Below are 20,192 nucleotides of genomic sequence, written 5' to 3'. Positions count from 1 at the left end.
CAGTTTATCACGAGTACTGTTAAGAGGCTTTGGAGAAGTATTCTGGTTTGCTTTTAACCCATTTGTTATTGATTGGGGTACTTGAATAGCTTATTTCACTTAATGTTTATGGTGACATTAAAATAAAAGGTACTGTAACATAAATGTGGTTGTTACCTTTCATATTGACTAAATGAGCAACAATTGCTGCTAAAATATTCGAGGAATTAAAAGCTGCTGCTTAAACCTTTATATCCAGAAAGAGAATATGTGTATGTAATGAGCATTTACAGTATGCTCATTAGTGGGTAAAAAAAAAAATCACACCAAGAGGCGAGATTGGTTTAAGTTTAGCAGGCTGCAGAATCAGGGATGCTGTCATGTTGCTATTTCCCTAGGGCGGAGAGAGACTAACTGATGGCAAAGCGAAACAATTTATAGCAGCTAACCCTTTCTTTGGGGACTGTAGGGTGGGGGTGGGGTGATGGCGGTGAGGAGAGAAAAATAATGGTTCTAGTTTTAATCAAGAATGACCTGAAAGGTTTAAATTACAAGTATTTCTTCAGTTTCTTGGGGGGAGTACCATCCGAATGTATTTGAATCTTTAGGTTATTTAATTAAGGTATCAAAACCTTTTGTTTTTGGAAAATAGTATTAGAAACCATTGAGATAACTAATCGCTGTCTTCCTAATGATTTTCTAGAATTCATTTGTTAAAGAAATAGCCTTTATGAATAGTACTGTACTTAGGTGCTCTAGGTGATACAAAAGAAGTAGAGGAGGTGTGTATGCATGAGAAAGACCCATTTATTCAAAAAGAGTGTGAGCTTTGAGTCACGCAGACTTAAGCACCTGTCTTGCTCTGTTACCTGTTGGTTGTGAGAACATTCAGCGTCTCTGAGCCTCAGTTTTCTCATCAGTAAAATATGTCTGATCACACATTCATTATGATCCTTTAAAGTATGAGAATGTTCTTAGTTTGTATCTAGCATGTCGTCTATGCTCAGTTAATGATGGCTGCTCTGTGTGTTGAATGTACAGTTAGGTAACACATTTACATGCTTTGGGAATTAAGATTTAGGGAAAAGGTAGTTTGGGAAGGAATGGTAGAAGTACTGTGTGGGCTTGGTGGCAGAAGAGAGGACCTATCTTACGTGTGTTTGGGGGAGTCATACCGTAACTTGGGGAGAGGAGGTAGGCTCGGAGAGGGATAGGCAGGTGAGAGGCGGCCAGTGAAAGAGAGGAACATAGGTTCTAACTCCCAAGACTTTGGAGAGATAGGAGCCAGATCACCTGGATGGAGTCTCAGCTCTGCCACTTACTGCATGTATAATCTTAGGCAAATTACTTAACCTCTCTGTACCTCAATTTTCCCTCTCTGTAAACTGGTGAAATAAAAAACACCACATACTTTTGTGAAAATTAAATGAGTTAACATATGCCAAGGGCTTAGAACAATGCCTAGTGTGTAGTAAGTCTACAGACGTTATTATTATTATTATTATTATTATATTAATCTTAGATTAAGGAGCTAAAGTGACTATCATCTACACTTAATAGAGCTGCTGTTTATTTCTGACTCCTGGGAAATTAAAATTCATTCTGCTGTGATTGTCTAGTAATTGTAATTGGAGGGAGAGGAGAGGTAGAAGGATAATAATCATAACAAGCAGAAATAAGTTCTCTTTATAGGGGAACAGGATGGCGTAAGTTAGTTTTATTTTATTTTTTTAAGACTCCTGGAATGAGATGCTGTTTTTACAGTGATCAGTATATATTTTTCTATTACATAATCTTGAGTGGAAAAAATATAAACAAATTTGGGAGTGGAGAATTTAAAAACAACTTTGTCTTTAGCGCTGACTTTCTTTAACCTTAGATTTACTTGTTGCCTTTTGTGCATGTGAAGAGCTGCAAAATTAGGAAATGAAGGCAATAATTACTTGAGATGTCTTTTCCTCTTTAAAAATGAATATGTGGATCATAAAATGTGATAAAAATGTAAAATGTTATTAATAATGTCTGTGTATACACGACCTCTTCTTGTTTCTGTTCATAGTTATTTGAAAAGTGTTTTAAGTTCTGCTGGTAAATAGAATACCTAAATGATGAGTGAACTGTACATAGCAAATGATCTTAACATTAGAAAAAGTGAGGCAAAGAGGGCATTAGATACTTGGGTTCCAGGTTTCCTTACTCAGGTTGTGCTGGGGAATCTCAATCTCTTTAGGGCTTTAGTTCTTCATAAAATGTTGGGTTTGGATGAAATTCTAGGTTCTTTCTTGTTTTATTTGCTGTTATTACTTCTGTACCTTGTACCTCCAAGACAAAATTTGTAATGTCTTTATTTTTCCTTGACACATAATCTGGTCTGTTATTTTACGTCTTCAACACTCCAACCCCTTTCCCACCTGTTGGTCCTCCCCCCCCCCCCCGCCCCCGCCCCAACCACACAATAGTGTTATGTTATACAGCAGTAATAGTGCAACTCCTTTGGGGTTTCCAGACAGGATTCCAATGTGTGTGTGTGAAGGGGGTCGTTCCACACACAACACCAAGCTATTCTTGAACACCAGAAAGGTGTGCAAGAACTCAACTCAATTTTGGTGCTACCTGCCCAGAGACAGCACCAGATTCCCCAGGTTAAAGGCTCCATCCTGCAAGACTGCCCTCCACCCCCACAACTCCAGACCTTGGGTCGCCAGCCCCAGGCAATACCTGTGCTTCTGACCTACTGGCTACAGATAACAGGTTCCCACAACCTCACCTTTGTTTGATTAATTTGCTAGAGTGGCTCACAGAACTCAGGAAAACGCTGTAGTTTGCCAGTTTAATAAAGGATACCATAAAGGGTACAGATTAACAGTCAGATGAAGAGAGACATTGGGCAAGGTCTCAAATAAAGGAGCTTCTGTCTTTGTGGAGCTTGGGACTCCACGGCTAGTTGCATTCTGGTTCCCCAAACCAAATGTAGAAGCTCTCTCTGACTTAGTATCAGGATCGGAGAGAGTGATAAACTCTTCTCAGGGGTTGCGTTGTGAGGACTCCATTGCATAGGAATTACTGGTCATTTGCTGATTTATTCCAGCCCCTGCCCTTGGGTGGGGTCCAAAGTCTTATTAACATGACAAGACACCCATTTCATAAAGATCAAATATACCAGGTAAATATATATTTGGGAAAGTAAATACCTGGGAATGTATTTCTTGTGACTCATAGAACCTACCACCTAAAGCTCATACTCCCCTCTTCACTCTGAGGTATTGAGGTGATGACTGTTGACCCCATTTTGGGTTGGGGAAACTTCGTTCCGGTTGGAAGTTGATTTTAGGAAATAATGGAGCAGTCACTGGGGATTTGCATTAATACTTTTACCTGGTAACTCTGAGAAGAGACCATATGTGTTTTACAGAATTAAAGAGAGGAATTTCCCAGCTTCTGTTCTTTGTTTAGCATCCTGACTTTTTTATTCAGCAGTTGTCAGATTTTGAGCTATGTAGGGGGTAGTTGATTTTTCACGTATTGCATTTTAGTCAGTCTTACAACCTGTTAGTCCACACCTGACTCATACATTGCTTTTTACCTAGATTGTCTTTTCCAGAATGCCTTTTTATTGTCTTTTCCTGGGGCAGAGATCCTAGAAGAGATTTCAAGACTCCTGTTTGGGTTAACAGCTAATTGATGCATTTGTGATAGTTGTGTTTAGGTTTGTGAATTGCTGTTCTATTGCTACATCTTGAAGACATGTCCTGCAAGTAGAAAACATTTAAAATAACATATCTGGGGATTTGAAACTATAAACAACTGTAGACTTATTTTTAGTGTGCAAATTATTACTTTACATTTTCAGAGTAATTTACAAATGAATTCTTAGCGTTGAAAAATAAGATGCCTTCCCCATTGATGGTACATACTAGAGATTGTTTCATTTTGGTAACAGTTGTGGTCTGCTACCAATTCCTAGATTCAAATATTAGGCACCCAAGGAGACACTTTCTTATAGAGGATGACTGCTTTTGTCAGAGAAGCAGAGGGAAACTGTAGGGTTTCTCAAAACTCATTCTTTTTTGTTCTTGCATATGTGTGTGTGTGTGTGTGTGTGTCTGTCTTGTGATGGGGAAGTTGCTGGAGTGTAGTGGGGGCACTTCTGTTGCGTGGTCAAGAATCCTGCTTTCCCTTGGGACAATACCATGGGAAGGCAAAGTGATGACAGGAACTTACTGACTGGGGTAGGATTTTTAATTCGTCTGTTTGTTGTATTGCCTTTCCTAAGCTTTGAAGTGGAAGTGGTCTGTTTAATTCAGTTAGGAAAATAAATTGGTAACTTTAAAAGTGGGGGAGGGATAGGGAGAGAGACTTTCTTAAAATAGTGTTTTTTAATTTTGTTAAAGGCTGCTTTTTCAAATTAAAATTGATCTCATAAAATTGAAGCAGATTTTATGATGCCATATGAACATTCTGTCCCCCCGTTTTTTCTTTGTTGAGGAAAAACAGAAGTGTCTTCAGGGTATTAGATCTGTGCCCTCCTTACTGAAAAGTGATGGTGAGTAAGACTTTCACTCTGCCTGCAGACAGTGTGGAGTTAAGAGTCACTGAATTTTCTTTAAAGGCCTTGATCTTTACTTCGGATAGAGCCCTCAAATCTGTGTTTGGGATTGAAACTTAGTTTAAAGTATTGTCCTTAGTAGGCCTTTGATTTATTTCTATTTTGTAAAGAAAAATGTCTCTCAGGCTTCTATGAAAAAGATAAAGATTTGAATAATTTTTCACGTATTTTCTGTGTGGTTCTGAAAGAAGCAAAGAAAATGTAAGTTGTCCGAAATTGTGCTACTGGAGACATAATTACATTGAGTTCCATGTTGCCTTTTGTAAATTATATTTCAGTGTTTTATAAAGGTAATGTAGTTGTATATTGGTTACATAACACTGAGTAGCATTAAGTCATAGTTTAATTAAAGATATTATAGTCACAGTACTTATTGTTTGTATATATTAGTTTAATATTGCCAACCAACTTATCAGCCCATGGTGATGTTTTTTTCCTAGGAAAAAGAGCTTTGTATACAAGTAAACACTAACACATATTTAGTACTAGAAATACGGATATAAATGTCAAAATGATATCTGATGTAGGTTTTTACAAAAAGCTACCGAGATTTGCCAAATGCTAACATTTTACCATATTCATTTTATCCCTACCCATATATAGATACTATTTTTTTCTGAATCCTTTGAGTGTAAGTTGAAGATAGTGCCCCTTATTTTTAAATGCCTTCATGTGTATTTCCAGAAAAAAGAGCATTTGCTTACATAAACATAGTAAGTAACCAAAATCAGAAATTAACATTGCTGTATACACAACTTTTTCAAATTTTTCCATTTGTCCCAATAATGCTTTTATAGCAAAAGAAAATCTCAGATTACACAATTCATTCTGTTCCATGTATTCTTTAATTTGAGACAGTTCTTTATTCTTTCTTATGATGTTGACATTTTTGATGAGTGCAAGTTAGTTTTTGAGTTCCCTCAATTTTGAGTTTGTCTATTTCTTTACTGTTAGATTGAGGTCGTGCACTTTTGGGGCAGGAATAACACAAAATGATGTGTTCTTCTCTACATTATATCAAAAGTGATTTGATTACCTAAGTGCTTACTTTTTGAAACAATAATCCCAAATCTAGGGATTTACCCTGAAAACACACTTCCAACAATATGAAAATACACATGCATGAGGTCACAGCATTGTTTGTAATTAAAAAAATTAGAAACAACCTACAGGATAGAAGGGTTGAATAAAAAATGGTACATTTACCCAGTGGAGCATTGTGCAGCTATACAAAGAACAAGAAAGTCCTCTAAGAACTAATGTCCAGTTAAATTGTTCAGTGAAAAAAGTGCAAAAGTATCTACTATATGTGTAATATGTTACCTTTTGTGTAAGAAAGAAGGGGAAATATGAAAATTCATGTATATTTGCTCACTGGGACAAAAATAGCACAGAATGGATAAGTTAGAGATTAATAAGATTATTAGTTAGCTGTAGGAGGTGGATAGGAATGAGGCATAAGAGATAGAGGGAGTGGGAATGGTGATCCTTCTGAGGATACTTTTCTGACTTTTGGAACCACATTTAATGTTTTACACCCTCAGTATATAAAAAGCAAATACCAGTAAAATCAAGTGATGAAGAAAAAACCACCTGAAGGTCAAATATAAACAGAAACAATTGAACTGAGCTTTATTTTCAATGAGTCAAAACAACCACACTGAAAGGAGGAAAGAAAATAAGTAACTTTGAAACCTGGTATTTGGACTATGTCCTCAGGATAAGGACAAAAAGAACTTGAACAAACATTGAGCTCTACCTACTAGGCTTTTCATTTATTTTTATTTTGTCACAGAGGCATGGGTCTGCAATTCTGAAACAATTTTCTGTACTAGGATTAAGCAAGTAAGTATGTTGTGGAAAATGGGAGCCAGGTTTCTTAGTGTTGGAGGAGTTGTAAATATGGAAAAGGGGAGGGCTAGGGTAAACTTGCTGATGCCTGGTTGGAATTGAAGATATTGGTATGAACTTGTGGCTTAAAAAGTATATGGAAATAGACGTGTGTATGTGTATGTTTATGGATACACATACACAGATCTCTTTGGTCTTTTTTCCAGCCGCTAAAAGCATATAGAAACTATGACTCCCATTAGTGATGAGGAACACTGGGTTCCAGATCTTACCTTCTAAATACCGTTCTTTACTAAAAGGAACATAAATCTGGAGCACGGTGAATTAGAAGAGAAGTTTGGAGCATCTTGGATCAGAAAGTGAAGTGTTCAAAAAACAAAATGATGGTGGCATGTCAAAGAGGCACAACCAGCTTGGAAGAATTCCCACTGACTAACTCTGGGACATTGTGATCAAGGAAGTAAATGATTGTAGTTGATTATTGCCCATAAAGAATGTATGAATCCATACGGATAAATAAATAGAGGAGGAAGGGAAGTTCTTCCTTAAGGTAAAATTTTGACTAATAGACTTAGAGGAAACTATGACATTAGAAAATCAGCATTTGTCAATCATAACAATTTATTCAAATAAGAATCATAAGTGGATGTTAAAACTAGTGGGAGAAAGTTTGAGAATAGCTGGATATTAACATAGTTTAAAGGAATCTGTCTTTGAGATACTAATTACCTAGGGGAAAATAATAACCACAGGGGAGAAACTTGGCTGACATCACCTGACAAATGATCGAAGTTAACATCTCTGATGCTGCTTTATGTAATAATAAACAGAGTTTATTTTAAGTTATGCTGACAGTATCTGATCTTCACAGCCAATCTGCCCAGCTGTTGAATGAAATTAAGCCCAAAGAAATTAATTTTTTTTTACTGAAAAGATGTCTGATGAAGATTGTATTTACTTTTGCATGATAAGTGATGATTTGCCTGGATATAAAATTATTGGGTCCCAACATTTTTGTGTTAAAACAATGAAGGTACTGCTTTGTCTTCCATGTCTTTACTCTTACCTGGGTGGCCTCATGTTTCTATTCAGCAAGAGTAACTTGTTTTCTGCTTCTGTGCTTGCAGCCTTCTCTTATCATTGGAAATGGAAACATTTATCAGGATATAAGTGGAAATTCTTTTCTGTTCATTAGTTTTCCCTGGGAAATGATGAAATGCTCTCAGGTCTGGGAAGATTTTCTTCTCCATTTTTGTATTCCTTTTCTCAGTTACCTTCTGAAATACCTGTCCTTTGCATTGATTCTCTGAAATCTTCATACCATATCGTTTTAAGTAAATCAGTAAAAAGGCTAAGATAGACTTCATTCTAGGAGTATGTTCAAATTTGCAGTATCACTGCTGAAATTTTCTGGATGTCATAACCTAGTTATTGTCTCATACAGGTTCAATCAATGCCTTTGATATCTCAGTCTGATATTAATCATTGATAATTTTTTTTTCTTAATGCTACAAAACTGTCATTTTCTAAAGCTTGTACTGTTTAAGGAAACAACTCCTTCCAGGGTAGAGATTTTCACTTGCATGGCAGAGAATGTTTTTTAAAAATTTATCCTCTCATGAAGAGTTGATCTTAGCTATTCTTGTTATGGGAAGTAAAGACCTGGCCATCCCTCAGAATTACTGTGGAACACCCAGATTCCCATTCTTTTTTTGATGTTGAAGGGCAGGTTGTTACCAGGGAGCTTTAATTTTTGGAGTTATCAGTAGCAAGATTTCAACCCATGTGAAATTCTGCTAAGACATCAACCACATTTGGATTTTTGGCCGAGAGGTATGATGTTGGAGAACTAGAGATGGTTAAAAGGGATAGTTTTCAAGTTTATCAACCCTTGAAGTCTAAGCTTTCTGCACTGAGGCAAGAGGAAAAGGCTGGGGAGACAGTGAGTGTGTGTGTCATCTGAAATATGCCTATTTTAGATTGCATCGTGTAGAGATAGATGTCTTTCTCATGATTTCATATGTAAACTTTTGCACTTTCTCCTTTTTAAAAAATGAGGTGGATTGCTGTCTATTTCTCACAGTACCTATAATTTATATTTTTAAAGGTATTTTAAAGGAATTTTAGAAGTTTTTCAGAATGTTTTCTTATGTTACTGTCATCACAAAATCTGTAGCATCCTCAGTGACTTTTGGAAGGACATTGTAAGACTGATTTTTGCATTGTTTCTTTGATATGAAATCTTGTACTTTTTAATTAATTCTTTGATAACTTTCATTTCAACTTGGATATCCCCTTAATTTAAATTTGGGGAAGGATTGAGTTGATCCTTTTATAGGTTTCTAGCTTTATTGAGCTGTGATCAAAGAGTGTGACCTGTGAATTCTCTGTTTTGGAGCATATGAAGTTTTTAATGGCCAATCATGCCATTGATTTTTGTAAATATTCCACGAATGTGAGAGAAGAATGAGTATTTATTTGTAGCTTGTAAGGTGTGGTGTTTTACACAAATCCTTTAAAATGAATTTATTGATTGTATTATTCAACTTCTGTATTTTTTTCTTGCCTGTTTAATCTGTGAAACTGAAATATATAATCTCCCATGACGACTGTGGTTTGATATTTTCTTTGCATTTCTCATTTTGCTTTTATTTTAATGCCATATTATTTGGGATGTAAAATGTTATGATTGAATCTTTGTATCTCTTGTAATTAAATAGTATCAGTCTTATGTAGTTTTTCCCTTGAATTTCATCCTGTGATACCAATATTGCTGTTCTTGCTCTTTGTATGCATTCACTTCATCTGTATTTCACATTTCTTTTTTGGTCATTTTGTGGTAAGTTTTTGTAAATAGTATGTAACATGATCTTAAAAATCAAATCTGAGAGTCTCTGTCTTTTAGGGGAATTCAGCCCATTCACATTTATTGTATAATTTGGTTATGTATTTGTGAAATAATCTAGATGAATTTGCTTTGATCCTTTTTATTTTTAAATTTTACATTCCCTGTTTTTAAGTTTTATTTATGCAGGCTTAATTTTGTTTTTATAGCTTTATTTCCTCTGCATTGAGAGTACAGAAGTAGAGATTATTTTAAAAGTAGAGATTCTTCCTGAGAAACTTACATTCCTTGTGCTTGCCTTTGTCATAGTCATAAGTAGTCTACAAAATTGAACACCACAGCCACCGTGTTTTTGCTTTCTAAAAAGATATCCTAGCCCTGGGAAAATTCATACTGCTTATCTGCGGAAAGGCAGCTTAAAGTAGTGTAAAGAATCCTTGTGAGTCAAGACTTTTATTTAGATCTTGGTTCAGCCACTCTATGACTGGGGCTTTGGGCAAGATAACCATGCTGTGTCTGATTCCCTTTGGTGTTAATATTTAAAGCCCTATGAACACTAGAATGTTTACAAGTAAAACAAGTATTTTAGTAGAGGATTTTGTAGCTTTGGGATATATTACCTGAATGTCCACTCCTTAGTTATACTTGTTTGTGTATTTATTTATCTTTGTACCTAGATTTTTAGAGTCATAGACTAGGAGTACCTTTGTTGTACAAAAGTAATCATATAGCAAAATATTTGTTAATATTTATTAATTGCTAGTATTAGGTATTGAACAGGATATAGTAAATAGTTGAAAGAATAATGTTTTAGAAAAATTAAGTTGTATCTTTATGGTTCCATAGCTAGTTACTGAAGAGGACAAGCAACTGAACTATTTTTCATTTTGGGTTTCAGAGTTTTGATAATTAAAAGATTATCTGTATGTGGCAAATACACATTTGACTCTTGAGTTTTAGAAGTTTTAGCAGTTAATCTACAGCATTCAGTTTTACTCAAAATAGTCTTTGGAGAAGATAGTCCAATTTTAATTTTACTCTGGAAATTGACTCAGGAAATGTAAAACAGCCTGAGAGTAAGGTCTTAAAGATTTATTACTTTTGTCTTACTTCCTGGTGGGTTTTCTCTAAATACCTTGTTTTTGGTTAAGTGATGACATGTGGTTGAGATTACAACAGTCAGCAATTTATTAGCTGAAAATAAAAGAATAGTAAATAGGGAGTTAAACTGGAAAGGTAGATTTGTGATAGATTCAACATTTGAATTCAGAAGCCTTGAGGAACAGATAGATTACTTTAATTTGTAATTTTGTCCCATTTGCCTCTGAAATGAAGATGTGTCAATTAAATAAGGTAAAAAAGTTTAGTTTATGTGTGTATATACATGTGCAAACTAAAAAATGGGCGAATTTAAGGTTAGAGAAGGGTTCATGGGTTTTTGGAATAAAAAAGTGTAGATAAAATATAAAAGGTGTGCCTCTGAAAATTTAAAGACTTGCAGATGTTTGAATGGTTATAGTAGCTTAATTGAATACTACATGAGCTTACTATCTTCAGATATTGGCATGACATTTCCATACCAACAACTTCACTTCAAATAGCTACTTTTTAATTATCAAGTTACCTAATGTTAAAAATTTCTTAAAGCCACTGCAGTTTTTTATGATAGAGCATTTTTCATTTAGTTGGAAAGTTAAAAATAGAGTGGGAATTGCTGAGGTTGCACATTAGTAATTCAAACTTCATAAATTTTTGAGTCTTGGGATTATTTCCTTAACCATTATGAAGTCTGATAGAGTCTATGATTATGATGTTAGCAGGTGTTAAAATAGTGTGGAAAACTGTCTTTTGGGTTAAGTTGTGATTCTCGGTTTTTAATTTTACATTTAAAGACAGACTGATGTTTTGTTTATTTTTTCTCCTTCCTCAAATTGCAAATTACGTGTTTAGTTAGAATTCTTTGTAGCAGTTTCAGGCAGGAGCCCATTGGTTGAGCTGATTAGTCAAATGAAGTTGTCTGACATGGGTTACTTTAGTTTGTGGTTTTAGATGAACAGTACATGGTTCACAGCTGTTGCTCCAGCAGCTTTGTTCCAGCTGTCTTACTGGCCTGTCACAAAATACCCCACATTCCTTTTTTTTTTTTTTAATGGAATCCCTTGTAGTATCTTATACTTTGTTACTTAAAATGGATACTATTAATTACTTTAATGACTTTTTCTTCCCTTTTATTCCTGTCCATAGCTATTTATTTAGAATGATACTAAAATGTGTTATGATTAATAGACTTAAGCCTTGTCATATTTATACTTTTTTGTTATTTAAAGTTGCAGTTGTGAAGCATTTATACAAGTGGTTAACATTGAAAAAGGCGCCTAACTTAAAAAGTGACCCCAAATGAGTAGTTGGCACCTGGATAATGAAACAGGCGTCTTCCAAAATTCCTTAAGTTTCAATAGAAATTCTAAGATAAAAAGCCATGTGTTTGTAAAGCTTCTGTAGAATATAGGTATTGGTAGACTTTATGTTTTGGGTTAGAATGATTGGACTTCAATTCATTTCCTATCCTGTATAATAACTGAATTGTAATACTAAGGGCTTCAAATTTTGTTTTTTAAAATAAGGAAGAGTGATCTGTGATGAATATTTTGAATCAATAATGAATGACTAATATATATTGAGCATTTTCTGTTAGACACCATGCTAAAAGCTTTGTAAGAATGCCTTACTTACTCTTTACAATTTACATTTCATTTTTACAGATACGGAAACTGAGGCTCAGACGTTTAAAAAGTTACCCCAAATCTCAATATCAAAATAATGACTTAGATAGGACTTGAATCCATATTTTCTGATTACAAAGTGCCTAAGGATTATACTATACTACCTTGCCCAAATAAAATAACTTTTAATTAATTAACTTTTAATTATTAAATCTTAATAATTCTTTGTCTAAGTTTTCTTTCTTTTTTAAAAATGGTTAGGTTCATGAAGCATTTTCCATGTAGATGAAATTGGGAGAGCTGGGATTGAATAAGAGAGTGAAGTTTTGTTTAAAATATCCCTTTGCCTCCTTTTCTTTGCCCTTCTGTCTCCCTGTGGTGGATTTTCTGACTACTCTCCTACACAGGCTGCTCTGGCTACAGCCCGACCCTGAGCTGGCAACCCCCAGCACATGCCCATACCTATTTGAAATTCCTGCTCTCCCATCTATTATGCTGGAGAAACACAGTCTAATCACACTTAGTCACAATTTGTGTGAATTGTATCTCTATGACTCTTCTGAAGCTGCATGCTTTCCCAACGATGCCCTTTCATCTGTCTGATTCTTAGTCATCTTTGGAAATGTGACTCAGGGTTCACCTCCAGCAAGCCTATCCTGAGGGAATATCCAGATTGTACTCAGTGTCCCTCCCATGTGTTTCCATAGCATATGGTGCATTTTTTCCTGAACTTTTTGAGAAGCTGTGAAAATGATGCCCCTTCAATGTTTTTCCTGAAGAATAAAAATGAGTCATTTCTATAAGCTTAGTACAGTTACCAAAATCAGGAAATTATAATACTGTTCTCTAATTTATATTATTCAAACTGTTCCAATAATGTCCTTTATAACAAAAGAAAAAAAAATTATTTTGGTCCAGGATCCAATCCAGGATTTCATGTTACATGTATTTTTCATGTCTTTTTAGTCTTAAAGTGATTTGTAAATTATCCCACAGTTTGGGTTACCTAATGTTTTCTTATCAGAATCAAGTTGTATAGTTTTGGCAGAAATACCACAAAAAAAGTCTTTCTCCAATACATCATATTAAGGAGGCACTCTATTTTTCCATTACTAATGTAAAATCTGATCACTTAGTTAACTGCTGAAAAATTACTACTGGTCCCTTTGTAATTAATAAATATCTTGTGGGTAGAGATACTGAGTTCAGGTCAATAACTACAGCTGACTCTTAAACAGTATGGGGGTCAGGGGCACCTTACACCCTCCCCACACAGTCTAAAATCCATGTATAACTTGACTCCCCCCAGACTTAACTACTAATAGTCTTCCCTTGACCAGAAGCCATACCGATAACATAAACAGTTGATTAATGCAGATTTTGTATGTTATATGTATTACATACTGTATTCTTACAATAAAGTAAGCTACGGAGAAGAAAATGTTTTTTCAGATTGTTTCAGGTCTCTAAATTTTTTTCCAATATACTTACTGAAAATAAATCTGTGTATAAGAAGACCTGTACAGTTCAAACCCAGGTTGTAAAAGGATCAACTGTAGTTATTTAGAACCTTTGGGGTTGTGTCTCTTTCTCTTTGTTCATCCTCTCTCCTTTCTTCCTCCCTTGTTTCCTATTTTCCTTATTAAACTTGCTGTCTCCAATATTCATTTTGTGACAGGAGCATTTTTATAAATTTCCTCGAAGAACACTTGTCATCCTCGTATTTTTTTAGGGACAAAAGCTCCCAGTTCATACGTTTTCTTTAGTAAAAGAATCTATGATTTTTGGGACTTGGTTTCTTCATCTATAAAATGAAGGAGCCAAAATCAGTTCTTTCAGATTCTAAAGTCCTATGGCACATGAATTTAAGAGTTTTAAAAAATTAGATTGTGTTATATCTTGTTTCACCTTTTTTTCCCTAAGGATTTAAGAAAGGTTGTCTTCATACTCCTTTCTGTACAACATTATAAATGTTTCATTGCTTTGGCTTGTTTAGACCTGTCCTTCCTTTGCCTGCATCCACATCCTTTGACTTCACACCTCAGTAATGCCTCTTCCCAAGTTACTAGACAAAGTAGTAGCCTTCTCTTTTGGGGTGGGGTTGGGGTGGGGTCTGGGTCCCACCGCAGTCAATAAATAAATTCCAGCATTCCTTGGAGTTTTCTAAATTGCTTAAAACCAAAAAGGGAAGAAGAAGCTAATACATTCCAATAGTGTTTCCTACCTTTAAAAATATGATTTATATATAATTTCTTTCAGAGGATTTTTACAGAGTTCCTAATGATTGTATAATAATTGCTAAAGAGGTGAGATTCTTGATTCATTTTGGAATTTAAAGCAGATGGTTTAGTTTTGGAAGTTACTTCATTATAAACAGACTGGAAGAGTCAAGTGTTCAATATTGTCAATAGTTTTAAACTTTCTAATTAAAAAGAGGTTAATGGAAAAAATTTCTTGGTCACATTTAACTTTTTAAAATAATTGTTCCTTAAGAATTTTATAATAACTACCATTTATCTTTTATGATGTTTTACGTTTGTGTAATACTTCGGTTTTCAGAGAACTTTTGATCTGTGATTTCCTTTTATGCTGCAACAACTTGTTACAATCAGAAGGTGGCATGACGTTGTCATGGTCCTCGTTATTTCCATTCTATAGATGAGGAAATGGCTTGGGAAGAAGTGATTTGCCCCAGGTTCTATGGCAAATAAACAGTGAAGCTGGGATATAGTTAAGTTGGTTTTCCTGACTGCCAAAATACTGTGATCTTCTTGGTACACAACTGTGAATGTTAAGTTGGTCAAAACTGTAAACATTTTTGATATATACTCAGTTAATGAATGAAGTTCTGTTAAAAGGATTGCTACCAGTATGAATCTGGAAGGAGCACTGAATAGGGGAACAGGAGGAGAGGGAAGAGCAAGTGAGGTTTCATCAGAAGCACACTTGATGACTTGATATGTTTCTATTAAAACTGCTAATGGTGGCACTGATGAAAGCTAGTATGGGGACAAAGGTTTGTAATGGCATCCTCTGTCAAAAATGAAGCTTACGAAGACTGAGGCATCCATTCTATGAATATCACTGTTGTGTAAATGCATGAGAATGAAAAACAAGTTTAGGTATTGATTACATCTTGGGGTGGGTGGAGGATGAGGGGGGAATTTGATTTCGAGGGACACCTAAGGGTTTGAAATCATACTGCTAATGTTTTATTTCCTAAGTTGGGATTTTTCCTAAGGTTATCTGGATTTTTAATGTTTCTTAATGACATTTTCTGAGAGATTTTGTACTTAAGAACAAGAATATACGCAGAATTGACTTAAATACATAGTCATATAGAAACTTGTAGCCTTTCATTTGTTGCTTAAGGTATCTTGACTCGGTTGACAGGACACAAGTGTGTTCTTCAGGGGTCAGGGGTTTTCCTTCAGGGTGGGAAACTGTTTTTTTCCCCTGTCTATTCAGACAACAAATAAAACTCTATGTCTGAGTTTGTGAGCATAACTGTTTTGTTTGAATGTATGTGTAGATATTGTGATTTCTTTTAAAATTGGTATACACAGATTCTGAAGATTTCTCCAAAGCACGGTGTCTGATTTCATCTTGGTGTTTACAGGAACTGATGATTAATTTGCCTTAAATTTCCTGTATGAAGAAGTGGTACCTTTAACCTTTCCCAGCACAAATTCTTGATAATATTTGTAGGTACACAAAATGCATGCTCACAATCTGGCTTTAGGTAAGTGTAAGGATTAAAACAAAAACTAGAGTATCATAAAAGCAGTAGACCTGTGTTCTGTGCTATACACTGTTGGCCTTTTTACTAATGTAGTTATTTATGACATGGAGAGCTTTTGGACCGAGAACATTTTCATCAGAAGTTGATAATATTTTTGGTAAGTTTATTTTAAAAATGTGCTACTTTTTTGGTGGCATGTGATTGAAAGTATCCTTACTTCCAAATTTGAATGATCATGGGATTAGGAAAAAAAATGAGTTAGGTGGTGGTTCTTCTAAAAGCTTTGTCTTTGTTTGGGTACTTCTGCTGTTTAAAAAGGTAAGATGGGAGAGAGAAGGAATTCTGCGTTCTTTAGCATGAAACTGTACACTTAGATGTTGCTAATTTCCTCAATCAAAAAACTGTTGAAAATGTGTTTAAAGGCATCTTTAGATCTATAGATTATAATGTGTGCATAAGAGGAAGTGGGTGGGGTGGGGTAGGTGGGAGGTGGAAGGTCAGGCAAGATGGAATAAATACTCCTATTCTTGAGTTTAGAGGTTTGAATTATCTCCTTTTTTGGGGATTACGTACGAATTAACTCACAGTGTAAATTGGGGGTCCCTTTGTGATTTTGGATGGGTTCTGAACGTCACCTAAGGACTGGACTCCGGTGGTACTGATTTTTGAGAACTTGAAAGTGTTTTGCTTCTGGCATTGTTTAATTTTTTTTATTATTAAAGTATCATTGATATATAATCTTATGATGGTTTCACATACACAAAACAGTGGTTTCAACATTACCCATATTATCAAGTCCTCACCCCCTCCATTGTGGTCACTGTCTGTCAGCATAGAAGATGTTATAGAGTCATTAATTGTCTTCTCCATGCTGTACTACCATTCCAGTGACTTACTTACCTATGTTGTGATTGTGAATTATAGCACCCCTTAGTCCCCTTCTTCCTCCCCATTCTCCCTCCTCAACCCTTCCTCTTTGGGAACCACTAGTCCCTTCCTGGTGTTCATGAGTCTACTGCTTTTTTTGTTCCTTCTGTTTCGCTTTGTTTTTATTCTCCACAAATGAGTGAAATCATTTGGTATTTGTCTTTCTCTGCCTGGCTTACTTCACTGAGCAGAATACCCTCTAGGTCCATCCACATTTTTGCAAATGGCAGGATTTCTTTTCTTTTATGGCTGAATAATATTCCATTGTATATATGTACCACATCTTTATCTGGCATGGTTTAATTTCACAGGTTTTCTTTGGTGTCTTCTCAAAAGCAGAGCCATTCTACCAGGGGCAACTGGTTGGTGTGGTTTTTTTTTTTTTTTTTTTTTTTTTTTTTTTTTTTTTGAGAGGGCATCTCTCATATTTATTGATCAAATGGTTGTTAACAACAATAAAATTCAGTATAGGGGGGTCAATGCTCAATGTACAATCATTAATCCATCTCAAGCCTAATTCTCGTCAGTCTCCAATCTTCTGAAGCATAACGAACAAGTTCTTACATGGTGAACGAATTCTTACAGAGTGAATAAATTCTTACATGGTGAACAGTACAAGGGCAGTCATCACAGAAACTTTCGGTTTTGATCATGCAATATGACCTATAAACCATCAGGTCAAATATGAATATTCATTTGATTTTTGTACTTGATTTATATGTTGATCCCACATTTCTCCTATTATTATTATTATTTTTATTTTTAATAAAATGCTGAAGTGGTAGGTAGATGCAAGATAAAGGTAGAAAACATAGTTTAGTGCTGTAAGAAGGCAAATGTAGATGATCAGATGATCAGGTGTGTGCCTATGGACTAAGTATTAATCCAGGCTAGACAAGGGCAGCAAGACATCCACGGATGCAGAAGATTTCTCTCAAAGCAGGGGGGGTGAGGTTCTGAGCCTCACCTCTGTTGATCCCCAAATTCTCACCTGATGGCCCCCCTGCGACTGTGCCTGTCTTAGGTTGTTCCTCCCTTGAGGAATCTTACCCGTCTCTGGCTAACCAGTCATCTTCCGGGGCCATACAGGGAAATGTAAAGTTGGTAAGTGAGAGAGAAGCCATATTGTTTGCAAAGGTTAGCTTTTTACTTCTTTGCAGATTTATGCCCTGTGGCTTCTATGCCCAGCACTTGTCTCGAGGTATCTTTACCACCTGGAGGAATTATGATACTCGGTAAATTCGATATGAGGCACGAATTCTATTTAAAGTTTGTAATTAGGAAGGAAGAAGAAAAGCTATAGATGTAGCATATGAAGGAAACTTGGGAGGATTGATTATTTCTTTGACATATCTTCTTGTGTAGTACCTTAAGTATGTATAGGTTTTAAACTACTAACTAATTTGCACACACATATTGACATAATAGGAATACGGTGACATAAACAAAGCAAATCTATAATCACCAGCCATCTCCAGTGAAGCCAAGAAAACCATTTAGGCACCCTAGGCATTTGTGAAAATTTATCTATGATATGATGGATATTTTCCAACTGTACTTGAACCATCAGACAAATTAAAGCAGCCCATTTCTGGGATCTGTTCACATCCCATATGTTCTTTTAACCATAGATAGTCTATAGTCATGAGATTTTGGGGTGCTACAACTTGCACCCCTCCCAACTCCTGGTTGAGTTCCAACAGTACAGATCCAGTCAAATTCGTTGTCTCACTGTATGCACATGCCAGCCTAGACATCTCCCTCCTCCTTCTTATGGCAAGTCCAGGAGACGGTGGGCTGGATGCAGCCACAACCACAGCATCGTCCGGATCCCTGTGGAGGCTTTTTGATGATCATCCCCCGGCACGAGTCCTCCAGAGAGTGCTGATGCCGGAAGCTCCTCCTCATATCGTATCTTAGTTCATTTTCTGGGTATCCAGGCTAGGCCTTGATCTTCTGCGTAGAAACAAACAGACCCTTTGCCCACACTTTGACATGCCCTCTATACCACTGTGCAGAACTCATTGGAGGTCAGCACACAGTAACTGCTTTTTTTTTTTTTTTTTTTTAATTAAGAGAAAGGAATATTATCAGAAAAGAGTACCTCCATAGCTGATCATCTGACACCCTTTAAGTGATCAACATTAAGGATATTTAAAGCATGCGTTGATCTTTGATTTACCAATAGTTTTATCCTGTTAAGGAGTAATCCCCCTTTTCTTTCTTTCTTTCTTTTTTTTTTTTTTTTTAAATTTTTAATCTACACTTACCTGAAGAATACTATGTTTACTATGCTCTCCCCTATATCAGGTCCCCCCTAACAACCACATTACGGTTACTGTCCATCAGCTTAGCAAAATGTTGTAGAGTCACTACTTGTCCTCTCTGTGTTGTGCAGCCCACCCTACCCTTTCTCCCTCCCCCCCATGCATGCTAATCTTAATACCCCCCTTCTTCTTCCCCCCCCTTATCCCTCCCTGCCCACCCATCCTCCCCAGTTCCTTTCCCTTTGGTACCTGTTAGTCCATTTTTGGGTTCTGTAATTCTGCTGCTGTTTTGTTCCTTCAGTTTTTCCTTTGTTCCTATACTCCTCAGATGAGTGAAATCATTTGGTATTTCTCTTTCTCCGCTTGGCTTATTTCACTGAGCATAATACTCTCCAGCTCCATCCATGTTGCTGCAAATGGTTGGATTTTTCCACTTCTTATGGCTGAGTAGTATTCCATTGTGTATATGTACCACATCTTCTTTATCCATTCATCTACAGATGGACATTTAGGTTGCTTCCAATTCTTGGCTATTGTAAATAGTGCTGCGATAAACATAGGAGTGCATCTGTCTTTCTCAAACTTGATTGCTGCGTTCTTAGGGTAAATTCCTAGGAGTGGAATTCCTGGGTCAAATGGTAGGTCTGTTTTGAGCATTTTGATGCACCTCCATACTGCTTTCCACAATGGTTGAACTAATTTACATTCCCACCAGCAGTGTAGGAGGGTTCCCCTTTCTCCACAGCCTCGCCAACATTTGTTGTTGTTTGTCTTTTGGATGGCAGCTATCCTTACTGGTGTGAGGTGATACCTCATTGTAGTTTTAATTTGCATTTCTCTGATAATTAGCGATGTGGAGCATCTTTTCATGTGTCTCTTGGCCATCTGTATTTCTTTTTTGGAGAACTGTCTGTTCAGTTCCTCTGCCCATTTTTTAATTGGGTTATTTGTTTTTTGTTTGTTGAGGCGTGTGAGCTCTTTATATATTCTGGACGTCAAGCCTTTATCAGATCTGTCATTTTCAAATATATTCTCCCATACTGTAGGGTTCCTTTTTGTTCTATTGATGGTGTCTTTCGCTGTACAGAAGCTTTTCAGCTTAATGTAGTCCCACTTGCTCATTTTTGCTGTTGTTTTCCTTGCCCGGGGAGATATGTTCAAGAAGAGATCACTCATGTTTATGTCTAAGAGGTTTTTGCCTATGTTTTTTTCCAAGAGTTTAATGGTTTCGTGACTTACATTCAGGTCTTTG

General features: G+C 36.0%; 1 protein-coding gene across 1 annotated transcript in view; it reads left to right on the top strand.

The window, feature by feature from the left end:
• RRAS2 (RAS related 2) overlaps positions 1–20,192 on the top strand; it is an 80,636-nt gene that overhangs the window by 1,352 nt on the left and 59,092 nt on the right. The gene's annotated exons all lie outside the window — the stretch shown is intronic.

Source organism: Manis javanica, chromosome 11, assembly GCF_040802235.1.
Source record: "Manis javanica isolate MJ-LG chromosome 11, MJ_LKY, whole genome shotgun sequence".
Lineage (NCBI taxonomy): Eukaryota > Metazoa > Chordata > Mammalia > Pholidota > Manidae > Manis > Manis javanica.
The sequence above is the reverse complement of the archived record's forward strand: the minus strand, read 5'-3'. Positions and strand labels throughout refer to the sequence as shown.